The 18048-nt window shown below is 33.2% G+C and overlaps 2 pseudogenes; both read left to right on the forward strand.

The window, feature by feature from the left end:
• LOC109838903 lies at window positions 7476-10858 on the forward strand (annotated as a pseudogene).
• LOC109838904 lies at window positions 11292-13713 on the forward strand (annotated as a pseudogene).

Consider the following 18048-nt stretch of genomic DNA (forward strand, 5'->3'; position numbering starts at 1 on the left):
GAGTAAATGTCTCCTCTCTCTTGCCTTAATAGAGTCAATCAACTTGCATATTACAATTATTTGCCTTAATTGATTCTATCAACTAGGTGTTTTATAACGAGAATCTTTTCAACTTTTTCTAAATTGTTTCTTTACTTAGTCTTTCCCCATTCTATCTCTATATAAACTACCAAAGATCCTCTCAATCTGGAAAATTATTTTCACTTCTCTAATTAAAAGAAAGAAAAGAACTTTTATTAAAAATTGTGGCGAGAATATTGAAGCTTAGATCCTTCACTGCATCATTCTGAAGAAATTTTAGGATGTATGCATCAATGGCTCCTCGATGATTAAAAGTGTGAGCACATGCGTGCTAGCTTCAGCGCCGAGCTTGACCTTAATTAGCCGCCTCTTTGTCTGCTAACGCCAGTGCTATTGCATCTTTGACCGTCATTGCTTTGGGTCTCTCTTACATTAATTTGGGTATGATTTCGTATTGGTTTGGGTTGATTAAGTTTGGTTGTTGTATTTTGGGATGTGATGAGGGGAGCATATTTTGTTGGTGATTGGTAGTGGTAGAGAAATAAAATGATGTTTTGTTGATGAGAGTAGATGTGATTTGTGGATTATTATTCATCTTTTTGCTCTAATTTTTTTCTTGTAATTTTTTATCCTCTTTGTTGGTTGAGCATTTGTTTAATTTACTGGTCATCACATTTGTGTATTTTTTGGTATTTCCATAAGAAGTTATAAATTGTCTCTAACTTAAAAAAATAAGAAAAAAAATTAATTGAGATGATTTGTTTATACAAAAGTAACTTAACGAGCCAATTTCGACTAAGGGGCTGTTTGGTTGCACACTTTTTGAGAAAACTTTTCTCAAAACATCTCACAATGGCAAATTTATAATTAAAAGGTTTCCAGATATTTCTGTAAATTGTGTTTGGTTCAACAAAAAATTTACAGAAATATTTTCTATAAAATATCAAAACCTACCAAATTTTACAAAAAGCGATTTCCTCTCAAAATGAGAGGAAATCACCAGAAATCTAACACATACCATATTTAATTAAAAACCTACCAAATCTTGTTATTTTCTATAAAGTTATGAGCTATTTTCTTATTTTGAAACAAACAAGCAAAGTACAAAAAACAAAAAAAATTGATACTTTTTGATTTCTCAAAACTTTTCCTATAATTTTTTTTAAGAAATACAAAGAAATCATATTTTAGGTGGAAAACATTTCCTATAATTTCTAGAAATTGAACCAAACACCCCCTAAATGTGAAAGACACATGCAGTGCATCCCAATATTTTTCGGGTACATGCATTTTCAGTGTTGCTTTTGATGTCTTTTGAATTATGCATTAATTTAAAAGACTCTCAAAATCGTAGTATATGTGCTCAAGTTTCTCAAATCATGTAGATTACGAGACATTAGTTCCTCCATTTTCTTGCAAGAAAGTAAGTAATTATGTATGGTAATTTATTCCCTTAAAATTCAGTCAAATCAAGCCAAATTTATTAATTTGGCTCTTAATTTGGCTTTTATCTTTGGGTAATTTTCACAAAACCCCTTTGAACATTAGGTGTCTCACATAACCTCCTAAATGTTTAAAACTGTTTTGACAACTCTATCTCCAAACGACATAATCAAAATTTCATTAAGGGGAAAATACCTTGATTGACGTGGCATCCTAAATTGTAAATTAAAGAATGGGTTTATGTTGGTGACAACTCTACTCCAAAACTTGTGGTCAACATACCCCATGTAGTATTGGCTGACCCATGTGTGAGCACATCCCTCTTAGTGAAATTTTTTGATTTTTTTAAGAGTAAAAAAATAACAATTGAGGGTAAATCCTTACCAGTAGAACAACAGAGTGTCTACCCACCTTCTTAAACCTTTATAAAGATTTTAAGAGTATACAAAATGTGCGCTCAAGAGGTCAACTCGCAAACATAAACCCCTAATAACTTTCGTAGAAAGTCTCAATATCTTTTAGATAAATTACACCAAACCCCCAATAACTTTCCAAATATTTTTTCGGTTCTATTTTATAGGGGCTTTCTGTAAAATTTGGATAGTTATTGGGGTTTTCTTTTGCTGTCTAAACAGGAATATAATAATAATATAAAATCCAAATTAAAGAGTTAGAAAATTCAGGCCTGATCGGGAGTAGTTGTGATGTCACTGCCTTAGAAGATTGATGACCCGCCTATTGTCCTGGCACAATCTGTCCCCTCTCCCCTAGCAGTAAAAACCCCCGGAATCGGCCGACCTCTGTGCTCGGGCGTGAGTCACAGAGCTTATGCTCAGACGAAAACGGTTGCCCAAAATATAAATGTAATGTAGCCGAAAAAACTTGGAAGAAAAGAGAGTGGAGAAAGAGAGCTTTGGAACTTGTTCTTCTCGTTGTTGTATTTCTGAATGTGGTCTACGACTGCTTATATAGGTGAGGAGAAGTGTAACCCCCGCTGAAGCAAAGGAACTGTTACGCACGAATCTCTCTTCCGTTACCCGCATGCAGCCATTACAAAACGTATAAAACGTGCAAAATAAAAACTTGAGAAGCAAAAATGTGTGCGTGTACGGTGCGGCGTGGCGCGCGCGTGCGTGCGAGCGAGGCGAGGCGTGCGCGCGCATGTGAGATAGATATGCAAAGCCCACAAAACCCAAAACACTATTCAAAACCCAATAAGGAGAGAACCATTATATACCCTATACTATTCATCTTCTTTTCCAATGTGGGACTATCCACAAAGGCAAAATTACCTTTTCATGAACAAAACATCCAACAGTCCTCCCCCGAAAGGCAATATTGACTGAAAACTCAAAAAATAATAACTAAATCAATAGATCACAAAATAAATATAGGTTGGGCAACCTTTCGTATCGTGAATTCGGGAGAGGTAGCTTTCGGCTTTGAACATTTCCTTAGTGAGTTCATCGCCACCTGAGGGACATAATGGACTAGGCCTTGAATTAGGCGCCTTGAATCAGGTATTGATAAAAACACACACAATACGTTTTTATCTATTGAGCTAAGCGGGTTGAGCGTTAAAGGCCATGCTCACAAAAAACCGACTCATGAGAGTTTCTAGGGGTCAGCCCTGCCCCCCCCCCAATCTTAGAGTTATAGTTAATTATTGAGTACTAAAACATTTAATTCACATTTTTTTACTCTTAGTAGTCGACTAATTAGAATAGTATAGTCGACTACTCATGTATATGATCTAAATATATGTTTCTGTCAATTTACAGTATAGTCGACTAATTTGGATAATAGTCGACTACTTAAGCTTATGACAGAAATATAAGTTTCTGTTATTTTACAGTATAGTTGACTAATTGACATTATAGTCGACTACTGAAGGCAAAATTCATTTTTTAAGTTTCTGTCTAATTACAGTATAGTCGACTACTGAAGGCAAATTTCATTTTACAAGTTTCTGTCAAAATACAGTGTAGTCGACTAATGAGCATTATAGTCGACTACTGAGAAATTTTCTGAATTCACAGAATCTGTTTAAACTCAGTGTAGTCGACTATTATGTCTTGTAGTCGACTACAGATACAGTTTTTCCGGATTTTAAAGTTTGAATTTATGACTGTTTATAGCCGTTTTTAAACGTTTTTAAAGTTCAAATAATTGTCTTTTCAAGGGCTATAAAGAGGTTATTTGTACAGAAAAAATGAAGAGACTTACATACCGATAAGCTTTAATCTTTGTGCATTTTTTTCAAGTGAAAAACATTCAGATTTTGAGAAAAAGAAAAGTTTCTGAAATTACCTTTGAACATTATTCAAATACTTATTGTTTAGGTAATTTACAGAAGTTAGAATCATTCCTAAGCCACTACTACACTACACTACAAATCAAGGCTTATAGGAATCGAAATTGTTGCTTCAAAAGTTCTCTCGGTTTGTGAGAGGTGTTAATCTCTTGGTTTAGAGATTGGTGTGTAAATTGGCAAGGTGTTTGTCAATTGGTGTTGCAATTTGCAGGGACTTACAAATTGGTTAGTTTTGCTTTTGATTTTGTAAGTTTATTCAAAATCATAGTGAAAACTCTCAAGCGGGATTTTCTTGGAGACTGGATGTACACCGGATTGGTGGAACCAGTATAAAACTTTATGTTTGTGTTTATGAATTTCTGAGATTGCCATTTTTCTTTGCAATTTATAATCTACTTTGCATAAATTTTAAAAAAACACTATTCACCCTACCTCTAGTGTTCTAGTGTATCTATTTCAGATCCTACATTTGGTATCAGAGCAAGGTGAAAGATGGCATCAACAAATACATCACAATTCAAAGAAGGCCATTCTACAAATCATCCACCAATGTTCGATGGATTGAACTATAACTATTGGAAGTGCCGAATAAAGAGTTACCTTCAATCAATTGGTTATGAACTTTGGAACGTTGTAGAAACAAAATATGAGAAGCCTACAACTCCTTTTTCAGAATGGACTACATCTCAAAGGAACAATGCAAATTTAGACTCCAAAGCCATGAATGCACTAATCTGTGCACTTGACAAGAATGAGTTCAATAGGGTGTCAACGGCCACATCTACATATGATATTTGACATACACTTAAGGTAACTCATGAAGGTACAAATAAAGTTAAAGAATCTAAAATTTCTGTTCTTGTATACAGATTCGAATTATTTAAGATGAAGGAAAACGAGACTATTGGAGAAATTTTCACAAGATTCACCGACATCACAAATTCTCTATTTGGTCTTGGAAAAACATACACACAAGTAGAGATGGTAAGAAAAATACTCCGATCACTTACTCCACAATAGGAAAAGAAAGTTACCGCAATCGAAGAAGCCAATGATTTGTCAACTCTTACGGTTAAAAATCTTATCGGAAATCTTATGCCATATGAAGTTCAAATTGAAGATAGAAAGAATGATGAAGAAACAAAGAACAAGAAAGTACTTGCATTTAATACTATTTTCGATAAAGAAGATTCAAATGATGATGATGAAGAAATGGGCATGTTTGCACGAAAATTTTAGAAATTTATAAAACGAGGTAATTTTAAATCTAAGAGTTCAATTTCAAATAACCCTCTTTGTTTTAAGTGTAATAAACCAGTTCATATGAAGAAAGATTGTCCAATGTTGAAGAATAAGCAAAAATCAAGTTATTTCAACAACTTCAACAACATTCAAAATAACAAAAAAGGAAAGCAATGGCAGTCACTTAGGATGATAGTGATGAGTCATCTTCAGATGAAGAAATTGAAGAAAAGGAAAGTGCTCACATGTGTTTTATGGCACAAGATGAAGTAAGTGACAATGAAGAACTTTTAGATGCTTTTAATGAATTATATAAAACTTTTGTGAGATTAAAGATTTCACATAATTTTCTTAAAGGTGAAAATAAAAGATTACTTGAAGAAATTTCTGATTTAAATTCCTCTACTATTTCTAATTCTCAAGTAATTGAATTGAAAGAAGAAAATTATTCTTTGCTTAAAGAAAATGAATGTTTATCTAATGAGAATATTTATTTATAATCAAAATGTAATGATTTAAAACTTCGCATTAATAGTTTAGATAAAGATATTTCTTCTTTTTAATCAAAATATGAGGATATATGTTTGAATGTAAGCAAATTCAATAAAGGTAAAGAAAATCTTAATAATATACTTTCTTTTCAAAAAGAATCACAAAAGACAAAAGGATTAGGTTTTCAATTTAAAAAAAATAAATCGAAGAAAACAATTTTTGTAAAACCTTCTTGTGATTTGTATGAATATAAAAATGAAAATTTGTGTAAAAAGAAATCAAAATTCTTTTCTATTTGGGTTCCAAAAGAATTATCTTCTTTACATAAGAATTTTTATATTTCTGATTTTATTAAAAATATTTGTTTATCACCTAACTATTTAGGCAAATCAAACTCTTCATGGGTTTGGTTTCCTAAAGGCTAATTTAAAGGACCCAACATAGTATGGGTACCAAAATGTAAATGTTTATTATTTCAGGTACCCAAGAAAGATAGGTGGATTTTGGATAGTGGTTGCTCCAAACATATGACTGAAAACATACAATTCTAAAAATGATTCAGTAAATGGTTTACCTAAGATGTCTTTTAAAAATAATTTTTGTGATGCATGTCAACAAGGAAAAATGCACAAATCTTCTTTCAAATCTAAAAATATAATATCTACAAATAGACCATTAGAATTAATTCATATAGATCTTTTTGGTCCATCTAGAGTAGCATCTTTAAATAGAAGTAGATATGCATTTGTTCTTGTTGATGATTATTCTAGATTCACATGGGTAATTTTTCTTAAACATAAAAATGATGCTTTTAATGAGTTTTCTATATTTTGCAAAAGAATTCAAAATCAAAAATCTATTTCTACTATCTCTATACGTAGTGATCATGGAGGTGAATTTGAAAATGAATTATTTGCAAACTTTTGTGATAAACAAATTTGAAAATGAATTATTTGCAAACTTTTGTGATAAACATGGTATATCACATACTTTTTCTTTTCCTCGAGCTGCTCTACGAAATGGAGTTGTAGAAAGAAAAAATAGAACTTTACAAGAATGTGCTAGAACCATGTTATGTGATAGTAATTTACCAAAATATTTTTGGACAGATGCTGTATTAACATCTTGTTATGTATTAAACAGAGTTTTATTAAGACCTATTTTAAAGAAAACCACTTATGAATTATTTTATAATAAAATTCCTAAAATATCTTACTTTAAAGTTTTTGGTTGTAAATGTTTTATTTTAAACACAAAGGATAACTTAGATAAATTTGATTCTAAATCTGATGAAGGAATTTTTGTTGGATATTCTAATCATAGTAAAGCATATAGAATATATAACAAAAGAACTTTAGTTATTGAAGAATCTTTACATGTTTCTTTTGATGATAATTTTTCAAAACCACCCATTGTTTTAAATAATAATGATGATGATATAATTGATACTATTCATGATACTCTAATGTTAGATATTACAAAAGATGATAATTTACAAAATGATTTACCTAAAGATTTTGTAAAAGTTAAAAATCATCCACATAATTTAGTCATTGGAAATATTTATGATAAAGTAACTACTAGATCTTATTTTAATTTGATTGCTCATATTGTTTTTATTTCAACAATTGAACCTAAAAATATAAAAGAAGCCTTACTTGATGATTTTTGGATAATTGCAATGCAAGATGAACTAAATCAATTTACAAGAAACAATGTTTGGGATCTTATACCAAGACCTCAAAATAAATCTATTATTGGAACAAAATGAATTTTTAGAAACCAATTAGATGAATCTGGTCAAGTTGTCAGAAACAAAGCTAGATTAGTTGCTCAAGGTTATAATCAAGAAGAAGGAATTGATTATGATGAAACTTATGCACCTGTTGCTCGTTTAGAATCGATTAGAATTTTACTTGCATTTGCATGCTTTATGAATTTTAAATTATTTCAAATGGATGTTAAAAGTGTATTTCTAAATGGTTTTATAAAAAAAGAAGTTTTTGTAGAACAACCTCTAGGATTTGAACATGAAAGTTTTCCAAATCATGTTTTTAAACTTAAGAAAGCTTTATATGGTCTTAAACAAGCACCTCGTGCTTGGTATGATAGATTAAAGAAGTTTCTTTTAACTTCAGGTTTTGAAATTAGAAAAGTTGATTCAACATTATTTATTAAGAAAATAAATAAAGATATTTTACTAATCCAAATATATGTAGATGATATTATTTTTGGTTCTACTAACAACAATCTTTGTCAAGAGTTTGCTAAGACTATGCAGGATAAATTTGAAATAAGTCACATGGGTGAACTGAATTTTTTCCTTGGACTTCAAATTAAACAATTAAAAGAAGGAATATTCATCAATCAAAGCAAGTATGCAAAAGATTTACTCAAACGCTTTAGAATGGAAAATACAACAAGCAAACCAACACCAATAAGTACTACTACATCACTTGACAAAGATGAAAATGGTAAGAATGTTGATCAAAAGCTTTATCGAGGTATGATTGGATCACTTCTTTACATTACTGTAAGTAGACCGGATATTATGTTTAGTTTATGTTTATGTGCTAGATTTCAATCTAATCCTAAAGAATCACATCTTAAAGCAGTAAAATGAATTTTTAGATATCTTAAAGATACTACAAATTATGAATTGTTTTATCCAAAACATAGCACATTTGATTTAATTTCATATAGTGATGCTGATTTTGCCGGATGTAAATCCGATAGAAAAAGTACAAGTGGAACATGTTATTTCTTAGGACAGTCACTTGTATCTTGGTTTAGTAAAAAGCAAAATTCAGTATCATTATCAATGACTGAAGCTGAATATATTACTGCAAGTCTTGCATGTGCTCAAAAAGCAAAATTCAGTATCATTATCAATGACTGAAGCTGAATATATTACTGCAAGTCTTGCATGTGCTCAAATTTTATGGATGAAACAAACATTATATGACTGAAGCTGAATATATTACTGCAAGTCTTGCATGTGCTCAAATTTTATGGATGAAACAAACATTATTTGATTATGGAATAAATAGTCCCATATCATCCATAATGTGTGGTAATTCTAGTACAATTAATTTATCTAAAAATCCTATTCAACATTCACGTACAAAACATATTGATATTAGACATCATTTCTTATGTGATCATGTGCTTAAAGGTGACATTTTATTAGAATTTATACCTACTGATAAACAAATAGCAAATATATTAACAAAACCCTTAAAAGAAGAAATTTATGTTAAATTAAGAAGGGAATTAGGTATATGTTCAATTGAAGATTTAAATTAAAATTTTAAAACAAACACATATGCATACATACCCTTAATAGTCGACTAATTTGACCTAGTCGACTACATGCACAAGCATTGCATATAAGGTTTTCTGTAAAGTACAGTGTAGTCGACTAGTTTCACCTATAGTCGACTACTCTGAGTTAAAATCTGAAAATTAACTTTCAGTCGATTACAGTGTAGTTGACTATTTTTCTTACTAGTCTACTACTAATACTGATTTCACACTTTTACAATTTTAAAGCTTATTGGATTTTTTTTATCAAACCCAAAACCCAATACCCGTTTCATTTAAGTAGAGTGCATCTCAACCATAGATTTTTAACTCTATCAATCCTAGCCACATATCTAAGATACAATCTTCACCTTTTATTTATTTTACAATTCAATCTGGACCATACAATGCAATTCTTTTAAAAAATAAAAGATAAAAATCTAAAAACTACCCACTAACTTATCCTAAAACCGATTCTTCTTCTTCCTCTCTTCAGAACCCATTGATTCCAAGTTAGGGCTTCATCTTCCTTCTCAAAACTTTCATCAAGTTCATCATTTTCTGAAGTCTAACAGGCTCTGTAGTCGACTTCATCTTCCTTCTCAAAACTTTCATCAAGTTCATCATTTTCTGAAGTCTAACAGGCTCTGTAGTCGACTGCACCAAGTAATAGTCGACTAATCTAGGGTTTTAACAGTCTGTGGTAAATTTCTCAACTTGATCTTCATATCTTCTGATATTTTTCTGTTTCATCATGTCTAGAGCTAAGAAAGCTAAGCAAGTTCATACTAATGTTAACGATGAAATCATCATATACTTAAAAAGTCTTGATTTACTTGAAGAATTTAACAAAATATCCACTTTTGAAGTTCTTCCAAGACGATTTGTGAAATTTGATGATTTTATTCCCTGGAAATTTGGATCATATTTTGATAATGTGGAATTGCTTGAATTATTCTCTGCTGAAAATAGAAAACTCACATATCTTTTTCTTGTTCAATTGTTCTATACTAATATAGAACGTGTTAGAACTATTGGTGGTACTAAAAAACTTAAAACTCTTGTTAAAGGAATAGAAATTGAATTGACTACAAAGTCAATTGGAAAAATTTTCAATATTCCTTTTCAAGAAGTCTCTCTTAGGTCAATTAGGATGAATGATTCAGATATTTTATCTAATCATATATTTCTTCCTGGTTATAGTAAACCTTTAAATAATTCAAATAAACTTCGTCCAATTCCTAGGTTCATTGCACGAATCTTAGCGTATAACTTGTTTCCAAAAACTGGGAGTTTTCATTTCATTTCATCCCTAGATTTAGCAAAAGCTCTATATGCTATAATGGAAAATATCCAAGTTAATTGGACTAAAGTTTACTTTGACAATCATCTGACAATACCAAGAGGATTTCTTCCTTATGGTGCCTTTTTAACTAAAGTCTTTGAGAAATTTCATGTGGATCTTCAATCTGAAAATTCTGTTGTCCGTTCCATTGAATTCTTTGATTCCAATGCCCTAACTAGGATGAAGTTAACAAATTTTGAAATTCAAGAACAAAATCCTCAAGATGAACCTCATCCTCATCAAGAAGAAATTCCACAAGATATTCCACAATCTTCAACTCAAGCTGGAACTTCTTCTAGTCAACCACCACTACCATTTCCTTCAGAACCTTCATGTTTTTCAGATGTGCAATACAACACACTATCTGCTCGTATTCTTGAACTTGAAACTGGTCAAAGAGCTATATTCTCAGAATTCCTATATCATTAGTAATCAAGAAGAGCTAATCAAGAAGTTTGATGACTTGGATACAAAGCTTAGCGTATGTATACTTTCAAGGTCATCAACCTCCTCCAACACCTTAGAAGTTTATGCATGCATCATATTAGATTTGGATGTTTTAGTGTTTAGTTTCAAAATTTTATGTTCTTTTGTTAGTTATCTATGTTTAAGTATCAAAAACTATGTAGTTATGGGTTGTTATTAAGACATATGTAATATCACTGCTAGAAAATGAACTATTGCCGACAGAACTTTAGCGACGAAAAATTCCGTCGCTATAAGTTATGTTATAGCGACGAAATTTACCATCGCTAATTTTCCGTTGGTAAAAGAGTTATGCCGACGAAAATTTCAATATTAACAACTAAAAATTTCCGTCGCCATTAATTTCCCGACAGAAATTTTCTATCGGAAAATTTCCGTCGCTAAAAGGGATTTTAGCGACGGAAATTTCCGTCGCTAAAACCCAAAAGTGGGAAATTTTTTTGGGCGCGGGCATTTTTCTCTCCGTTGTCCCCAAAAAATTCATCCCACCGCCAAAAATTCATCCCCAAAAATTTCGTCCCACCACCAAAAAATTCATCCCAAAAATTTCATCACCCTCTCAAATCCCTAATCCCCTCCATCCCGCACCCTCTTCGTTGTCATCTCCTTCGACCGAGTACCGCAAGAGAAGCAGCAGCAGGAGGAATGGCAGGAGCTCCGCCATCATCGTCCTCCTCCTCCTCTTCCTCGTCGGCGAACCCATCGTCATCTTCAGGTCTTCCCCCGCCTCCGCCGCCTCCGAAGATCCTCCTTGCAAAACCCTCGCCGGTCCCCGCGGCCTTCCAGGACTCTTCCTCCGTCGGAGCTCCTCCGCCCTCCTCTGTCCCCGGCGGCTTCTTACTTCGGTCCTCTCGCAACGCTCCTCAACCAGGATCCCTAAATCTCTTCTCGGATACTTAGGAGTTCCACACTGAGAGAATCCTACCGATGAGTTGTTCTGTCTTGTTAAAACCTAGAAATTGGCTTTTTAAACCCTAGAAATTGACTGAAGGGGGAAATTTTGGGGGTTTTATGATTTTTTGGATTCTTTGGTTGCAGTTTTTGACAGACAACACTGATTTCAATGTTGTTGGGATTATTGGGCCAACCGGAGTGGGCAAGTCGACTATTTTGAATGAGCTTTATGGATTTGATGGAAGCTCTCCTGGTATATTGATCTATTTGATTTTCAAAATCCATTCTTTTTTTTCATAATGTTCACTTTTGTGTTGATTACTTGCTCATTTTTTAAAAAGATTTTTTTAATAAATTAGTTTGCTATATTTTCTCCGATAACTAGATGCCTAGTTGAGATTCCACCATGGTGATTTTGACCTAGAATATTTTGTTTAAGGAACATTGAATATGCACTATATATATATACTTTAAGTGGTTCCTCATAATTTTACATGCTTATTAAAGCAGTAGCTTCTTAAAGCAGTAGCTTCTCAAAGCAATAGCTTCTTATACCATGAGATGATAAAACAATTATTCTTATGTTGACTCATATGGATATTAATTTGGTGCATTCAATTTGTCAGCATGAGACATTTGATTTATTAGTGTTCTAACGTTTCTTTACATTCTTTAGACAAGATAACTGCTGTAGATGAAAGCACTGCGTCATAGTCAAATACGTTAATTGTCCAAAAGTCATGTAAATACACAATTGCATGTGCATATTTTTCTAAACATACTCTACTTTGACATATAAAGTAATGCATGTTTAGTCATTGTCCTTAAAAGAAAGAATTACTTTACTAGAATGATTGGTAAATAATAGCTTAGCGTTTTGTAAATTTCAGACACGAGTGGACACATGTATTGTATTTGGTCTGTCTCATGGAAGTATCCTACATAACATAGGTTTCTGATCAGGAAGCTGACTAAAATTAGTTTGCTCCTAGGAATGCTTCCTCCTTTTGCAGCACAGTCTGAAGAAACCATAGCCATGGCAAAACATTGTACTGCTGGGGTTGAGCTAAGGGTTTCTTCTGAAAGGCTAATCCTCCTTGATGCTCAGGTTTGTACTAGAATTGCTCACTTGTTATGTTTTTGTTGTATTGTAGAAACTCGATACTATAATTGATTAGTTAATGTAATTTTAATTTCTTGCATTTGTTATTAGTGATGAGGTGGTCATCTACTTTTCCTAGTGAATTTATTATGCATTTTTATCTTGGAGCATTTTCTTAATATGGAGGATTCTCCAGGAAACCTATAAGATAAACGAGCATCAAATATCTTCAACAAACATATTTTGATTGGGCGCTCCAATCTTTGCACGACAGTCCTTCTAATCTCCCAACTACACTAATTCGCTGCATAGTTGTTGGTAAATGATTGACAAAATTTGATAGTTAATTCTCAGTAAGTAGCCAGATCACCAGTATCGTGATTGTAGTAAAGTAAACCATTGTCTCAAAAACTTAGGCAAGAAGAAGGTTTGTAAAATATTGAAGGTTTATTATAGGTATAGATACCTTCTATTGGCCCCAATTTATACTTATGCCATGCTTCTTAGTCCTGAGCCGAAGATTATCGTTTTTCATCTTCTTAACGTGGAAACTGCTTATCTTGCCAGACATGATCAGATTCTAGAAAATAGAATAATGCTAAAACTCAGACTATGTTTAGACATATAAGCCTATGTGGTGCACATTTTCCTTTCTTTCGTAATTAACGCAGACATTACAATTTACTAAGAAGAAACATTTTTGCTGTCCGTGAAGACACTTTTCATTATCTTTTGTCTAAATTGTCAATGTAATAGCATTGTTTTGTTTTTATTTGTTCTAAGTTGTAAGCAGCTAATAATATCATTGTCGTGCAGCAGCCAATTGTTCCAGCCCTTTACTGTTGTAGTGAAAATGATAGACCTGCCCATGGGGTTTTATCTACAATTTCTGCACTACACATGGAGATTCCCTACAGCAATCTCGCTCCTATGAATTTGTTCGGCGAATCTCAGAGTGAATCATTTGAATACTTTTCGAAGCGAGTTCTTTACACCTCTATGTTTACAGAAGGTCTTTGCCTTTTCATATCAAGATATCTCCATCAGAGCAATTTTCTCTTTTCGATGTAATGCCCAAGCAGAACCGTTGTAGATTGGTGTTTTCCTACTTATCTGTCACCCTCTGCCGAAACGTCTGTTGCCTGGTGCCAATCAGTAGACGGAACCTTCATGCATATTATGGCATTGTGGAAGTTCGAATGTTGACCAGTACGCCACCATAGAGCCTAAAAAAAACCCCCCTGAACTATATATTATCAAGTCACATTGTTCTGCTTGAAATTGCAATTGCCGTCTATCTATGCATGCATGATGCTCATGCCCAAAACAGTTGGATATCCATAGATGCTACACACTCACACCGATGTTATGCCTATTATACTTTACTATTAAGATAAACGACAAGTCAAAAGAAAGTGATGAACGCTATAGTATCGCATGATTTTCAATATTCATATTGACTCTGAAACCAATATTTTGCCTCTGATCAGGAAGCCCCCCCCCCCACCCCCCCACCCCCCCCCACCTCGCGTCTTGAGATCTAAGATAGCCTTATAATGAACAGAATCTTTAAAGATGAGCAATGTCAATTTCACACATTAGTTTGTTGTATTGTATTAAGAGCACTGCAACTTAATCACACAACGCACCAAGAAAGTAATATGAGCTTATTAATTTTGATACCTAACCTTCACAGGGGTGCATGACCCCATCTTATTTGACTAACATTATACTATCTATCTTGTAAAGTTTAGTTCTTACAAGGCTACAATTTATTTAGTTTGGAATGATAAGACTAAAAAATACTTGTATTAATGATATCATTCACATGCGTAATCAATTGATGAAATGCGCTCTTTAGTGTGAATAAAAGACAATTACGGCATCACAATGATTCATAATTGCCACAAATTGTCCTAAGTTTGGCTATGTGGTGAGAATTGATAGATAGTCCATGTGTGCGTGTGGTTGTGTTTATTGTGGTAGGCGGTTATATTGACTTGGTTGGTTAGTTGTCTTGGTACATGGTGGGAGGCGGGCAGGTTAGGAGTGGAAAGTCGGTCGGTAGGTCGCGTGCATGTTTAGCGGGGGGAAGTGGTTCGGTGTGGCAGTGTTGGTGGGGCCTTGGTGTGTGTGGCTTTGGTCAGTGCACCGCTGATGGAGGAGGGCCGGTGCGATTCTTGTGGCCGTGTTACGCGTGCAGTAGCGTAATACGCGGCTGCATGCGTGTATATAAGAATATGTCATGATACTCTCTCTTATTGCTATACTTGCATGTCATGCCATGTTGTTAACGTTTGATATAAGAATATGTCATGATACTCTCTCTTATTGCTATACTTGCATGTCATGCCATGTTGTTAACGTTTGATTTATATTTACAGGCTTGGACTTCTAGACAAGGTGGAGCTGGTGATGAGGATGATGATGATCAGGAGGACTGATTTTTTTTACCTTTGAAAACAATGAGTGTGTGCTGTATAAATAATATTTATCATGGTGTGTGTTGTATAAATAATTTTAATTATGTTGGGATATTTTTATTAAAATATATGTGTTATATATGTGTGGGAATGAATATTATATTATTGATTGATTAGGGTTTTAAATTCATTATATTATTGTACAGGTTTTTTAATTTTCAAAATAATTTTTAAAAAATATTGGAAATATTTAGCCACGGATTAGCCGTCGCTATAGACCCTTTTAGCGACAGAAAACATACACGGGACATGATAATAGCAGCAGAATATCCATCGCTAAAGTTTTTGTTTTTTAACGACGGATTTTCCGTCGCTAAAAGTTACATTGGCGACGGATTTTCCGTCGCTAATGTCACTTTTAGCGACGGAAATTTTTTTCCCCTTTTTTTTAAAAAAATAGAATGACGGATTTTCTGTTGCTAATTATCCGTCGCTGATTTTTAGCGACGGATTATCCATCGCTAAAAGTTGTTTTAGCTACCCTCAATATACTGACGGTATTTTGGCGACGAAATTTATTTTTTTCCGTCGCTAAAAGTTTTAGCGACAGATTTTTGACTTTTAGCGACAGATTTGTCCATCGCTAAAAGTCCTATTTCTAGTAGTGTTGATTGTGCTATATATTTTAAACAGATCATGATGATGAACATTGTGGAACTTTTGGTCTTTATGGCAAGTCTTTGCCTACCTATTTGGATGGGTGAAGTTATGGATTATGTTCATAATCTGGATGATTTGTTTGAAGTATTAGCTCATGTTGAAGAAATAATGTCATATTCAGCATAAATGTTTATCTCTTTTTGTTGATAACAAAGGGGGAGAAATGGTTATCTATATTAGATTTATGTAATAAATTTGCATATATGCAGGGGGAGTAAGTATTTTATTTCATAATGTTGCATATATGCAGGGGGAGTAAGTATTTTATCTTATAATGTTTAAATCTGGTTATAAAATACATACATATGCATAAATTATTTGTTATCATCAAAAAGGGGGAGAATGTTGAATATCATGTCTCCATGATATTATTTTGATGATAACAATTTATACAATGTGTGTTATACAAATGCACTAACTTTTATATGCAGATTTAAATATCAAAATATGAACAAGTGTAAGTTGAGTTCAAGGCATTATAAAGTGAAGAAGATGAAGAACATATGAGATAATGTATTTTAGATTTTCTTTACTTAGAATTTTTGTACAAGCCTTGATCACTCACTCAGGTGTTTGAAAGAAACATAAGTTTCTGTTGTTTTACAGTGTAGTCGACTAATCTACATTATAGTCGACTACTGAAGGCAAAATTCATTTTTTAAGTTTCTGTCTAATTACAGTATAGTCGACTAATGAACTTTATAGTCGACTACTGAGAAATTTTCTGAATTCACAGAATCTGTTTAAACTCAGTGTAGTCGACTATTATGTCTTGTAGTCGACTACAGATACAGTTTTTCCGGATTTTAAAGTTTGAATTTATGACTGTTTATAGCCGTTTTTAAATATTTTTAAAGTTTAAATAATTATCTTTTCAAGGGCTATAAATAGGTTATTTGTACAGAAAAAATGAAGAGACTTACATACCCATAAGCTTTGATCTTTGTGCATTTTTTCAAGTGAAAAACATTCAGATTTTGAGAAAAAAAAGTTTCTGAAATTGTCTTTGAACATTATTCAAATACTTATTGTTTAGGCAATTTACAGAAGTTAGAGTCATTCCTAAGCCACTACTACACTACACTACAAATCAAGGCTTATAGGAATCAAATTTGTTGCTTCAAAAGTTCTCTCGGTTTGTGAGAGGTGTTAATCTCTTGGTTTAGAGATTGGTATGCAAATTGGCAAGGTGTTTGTCAATTGGTGTTGCAATTTGCAGGGACTTGCAAATTGGTCAGGTTTGCTTTTGATTTTGTAAGTTTATTCAAAATCATTGTGGAAACTCTCAAGCGGGATTTGCTTGGGGACTTGATGTACACCGGATTGGTGGAACCAGTATAAAACTTTGTGTTTATGTTTGTGAATTTCTGAGATTGCCATTTTTCTTTGCAATTTATAATCTACTTTGCATAAATTTTAAAAGAACACTATTCACCCCCCCTCTAGTGTTCTAGTGTATCTATTTCAGATCCTACAAGTCCTCAAAGAGTACTATAGCTGTTTATTTAATACCCCCCACAATACACACGTTGGACTTATTAAGAGTAAAACTCAGCGTAGCCAGCTGTCTCATAAGAGCATTGTCATCATAGAGAAGGGGTAGTAGCAAATGCTACATAACGATATATAAATATATCTAGGTCGATGCTCCACACGAGAGTCACTTGTCCAACTTGTTTCTACCACATTGAACCAACATTGGGACTATGTCTCCAAATAAGAGTTGGGTTGCCGCTGTCAGTGACCTCATTATGGACTTAACCTCATCTCCCTCAATGAATCCAGAACCACACTCCTGGATAATCCCTTAGTCAAAGGGTCAGCAAGATTTTTCTCAGACTTTACAAAGTCTAAGATCACAACTTTGCCTAACAGGCGTTGTACATACTTATATCTTATTTGAATATGTCTGTTATGTTTTTTATTTACATGTACTTGCTTTAGAAGCTCTATGGTAGATCTAGAATCAGAGTGAATGGAAATAGGAGGAGAGGGTTTAGGGACCAAAGGAAGTTCAGAGAGAAGATCTTTTAACCATTCGACTTCTGTACAAGTAGTATCAAGAGCAATCAATTCAGACTCCATGGTGCTCCTGGCAATTACAGTTTTCTTACAAGATTTCCAGGATATAGTTGCATCACCAAAAAGAAATACATATCCAGATGTAGACTTTACACTGTTGGAATCCGTGACCCAGTTGGCATTACTATACCCTTCTATAGCATCAGGGTAACCAGTGTAAGTCAAGCAATAGTCAATTGTA

Source organism: Asparagus officinalis, chromosome 4 (genome assembly GCF_001876935.1).
Source record: "Asparagus officinalis chromosome 4, Aspof.V1, whole genome shotgun sequence".
Lineage (NCBI taxonomy): Eukaryota > Viridiplantae > Streptophyta > Magnoliopsida > Asparagales > Asparagaceae > Asparagus > Asparagus officinalis.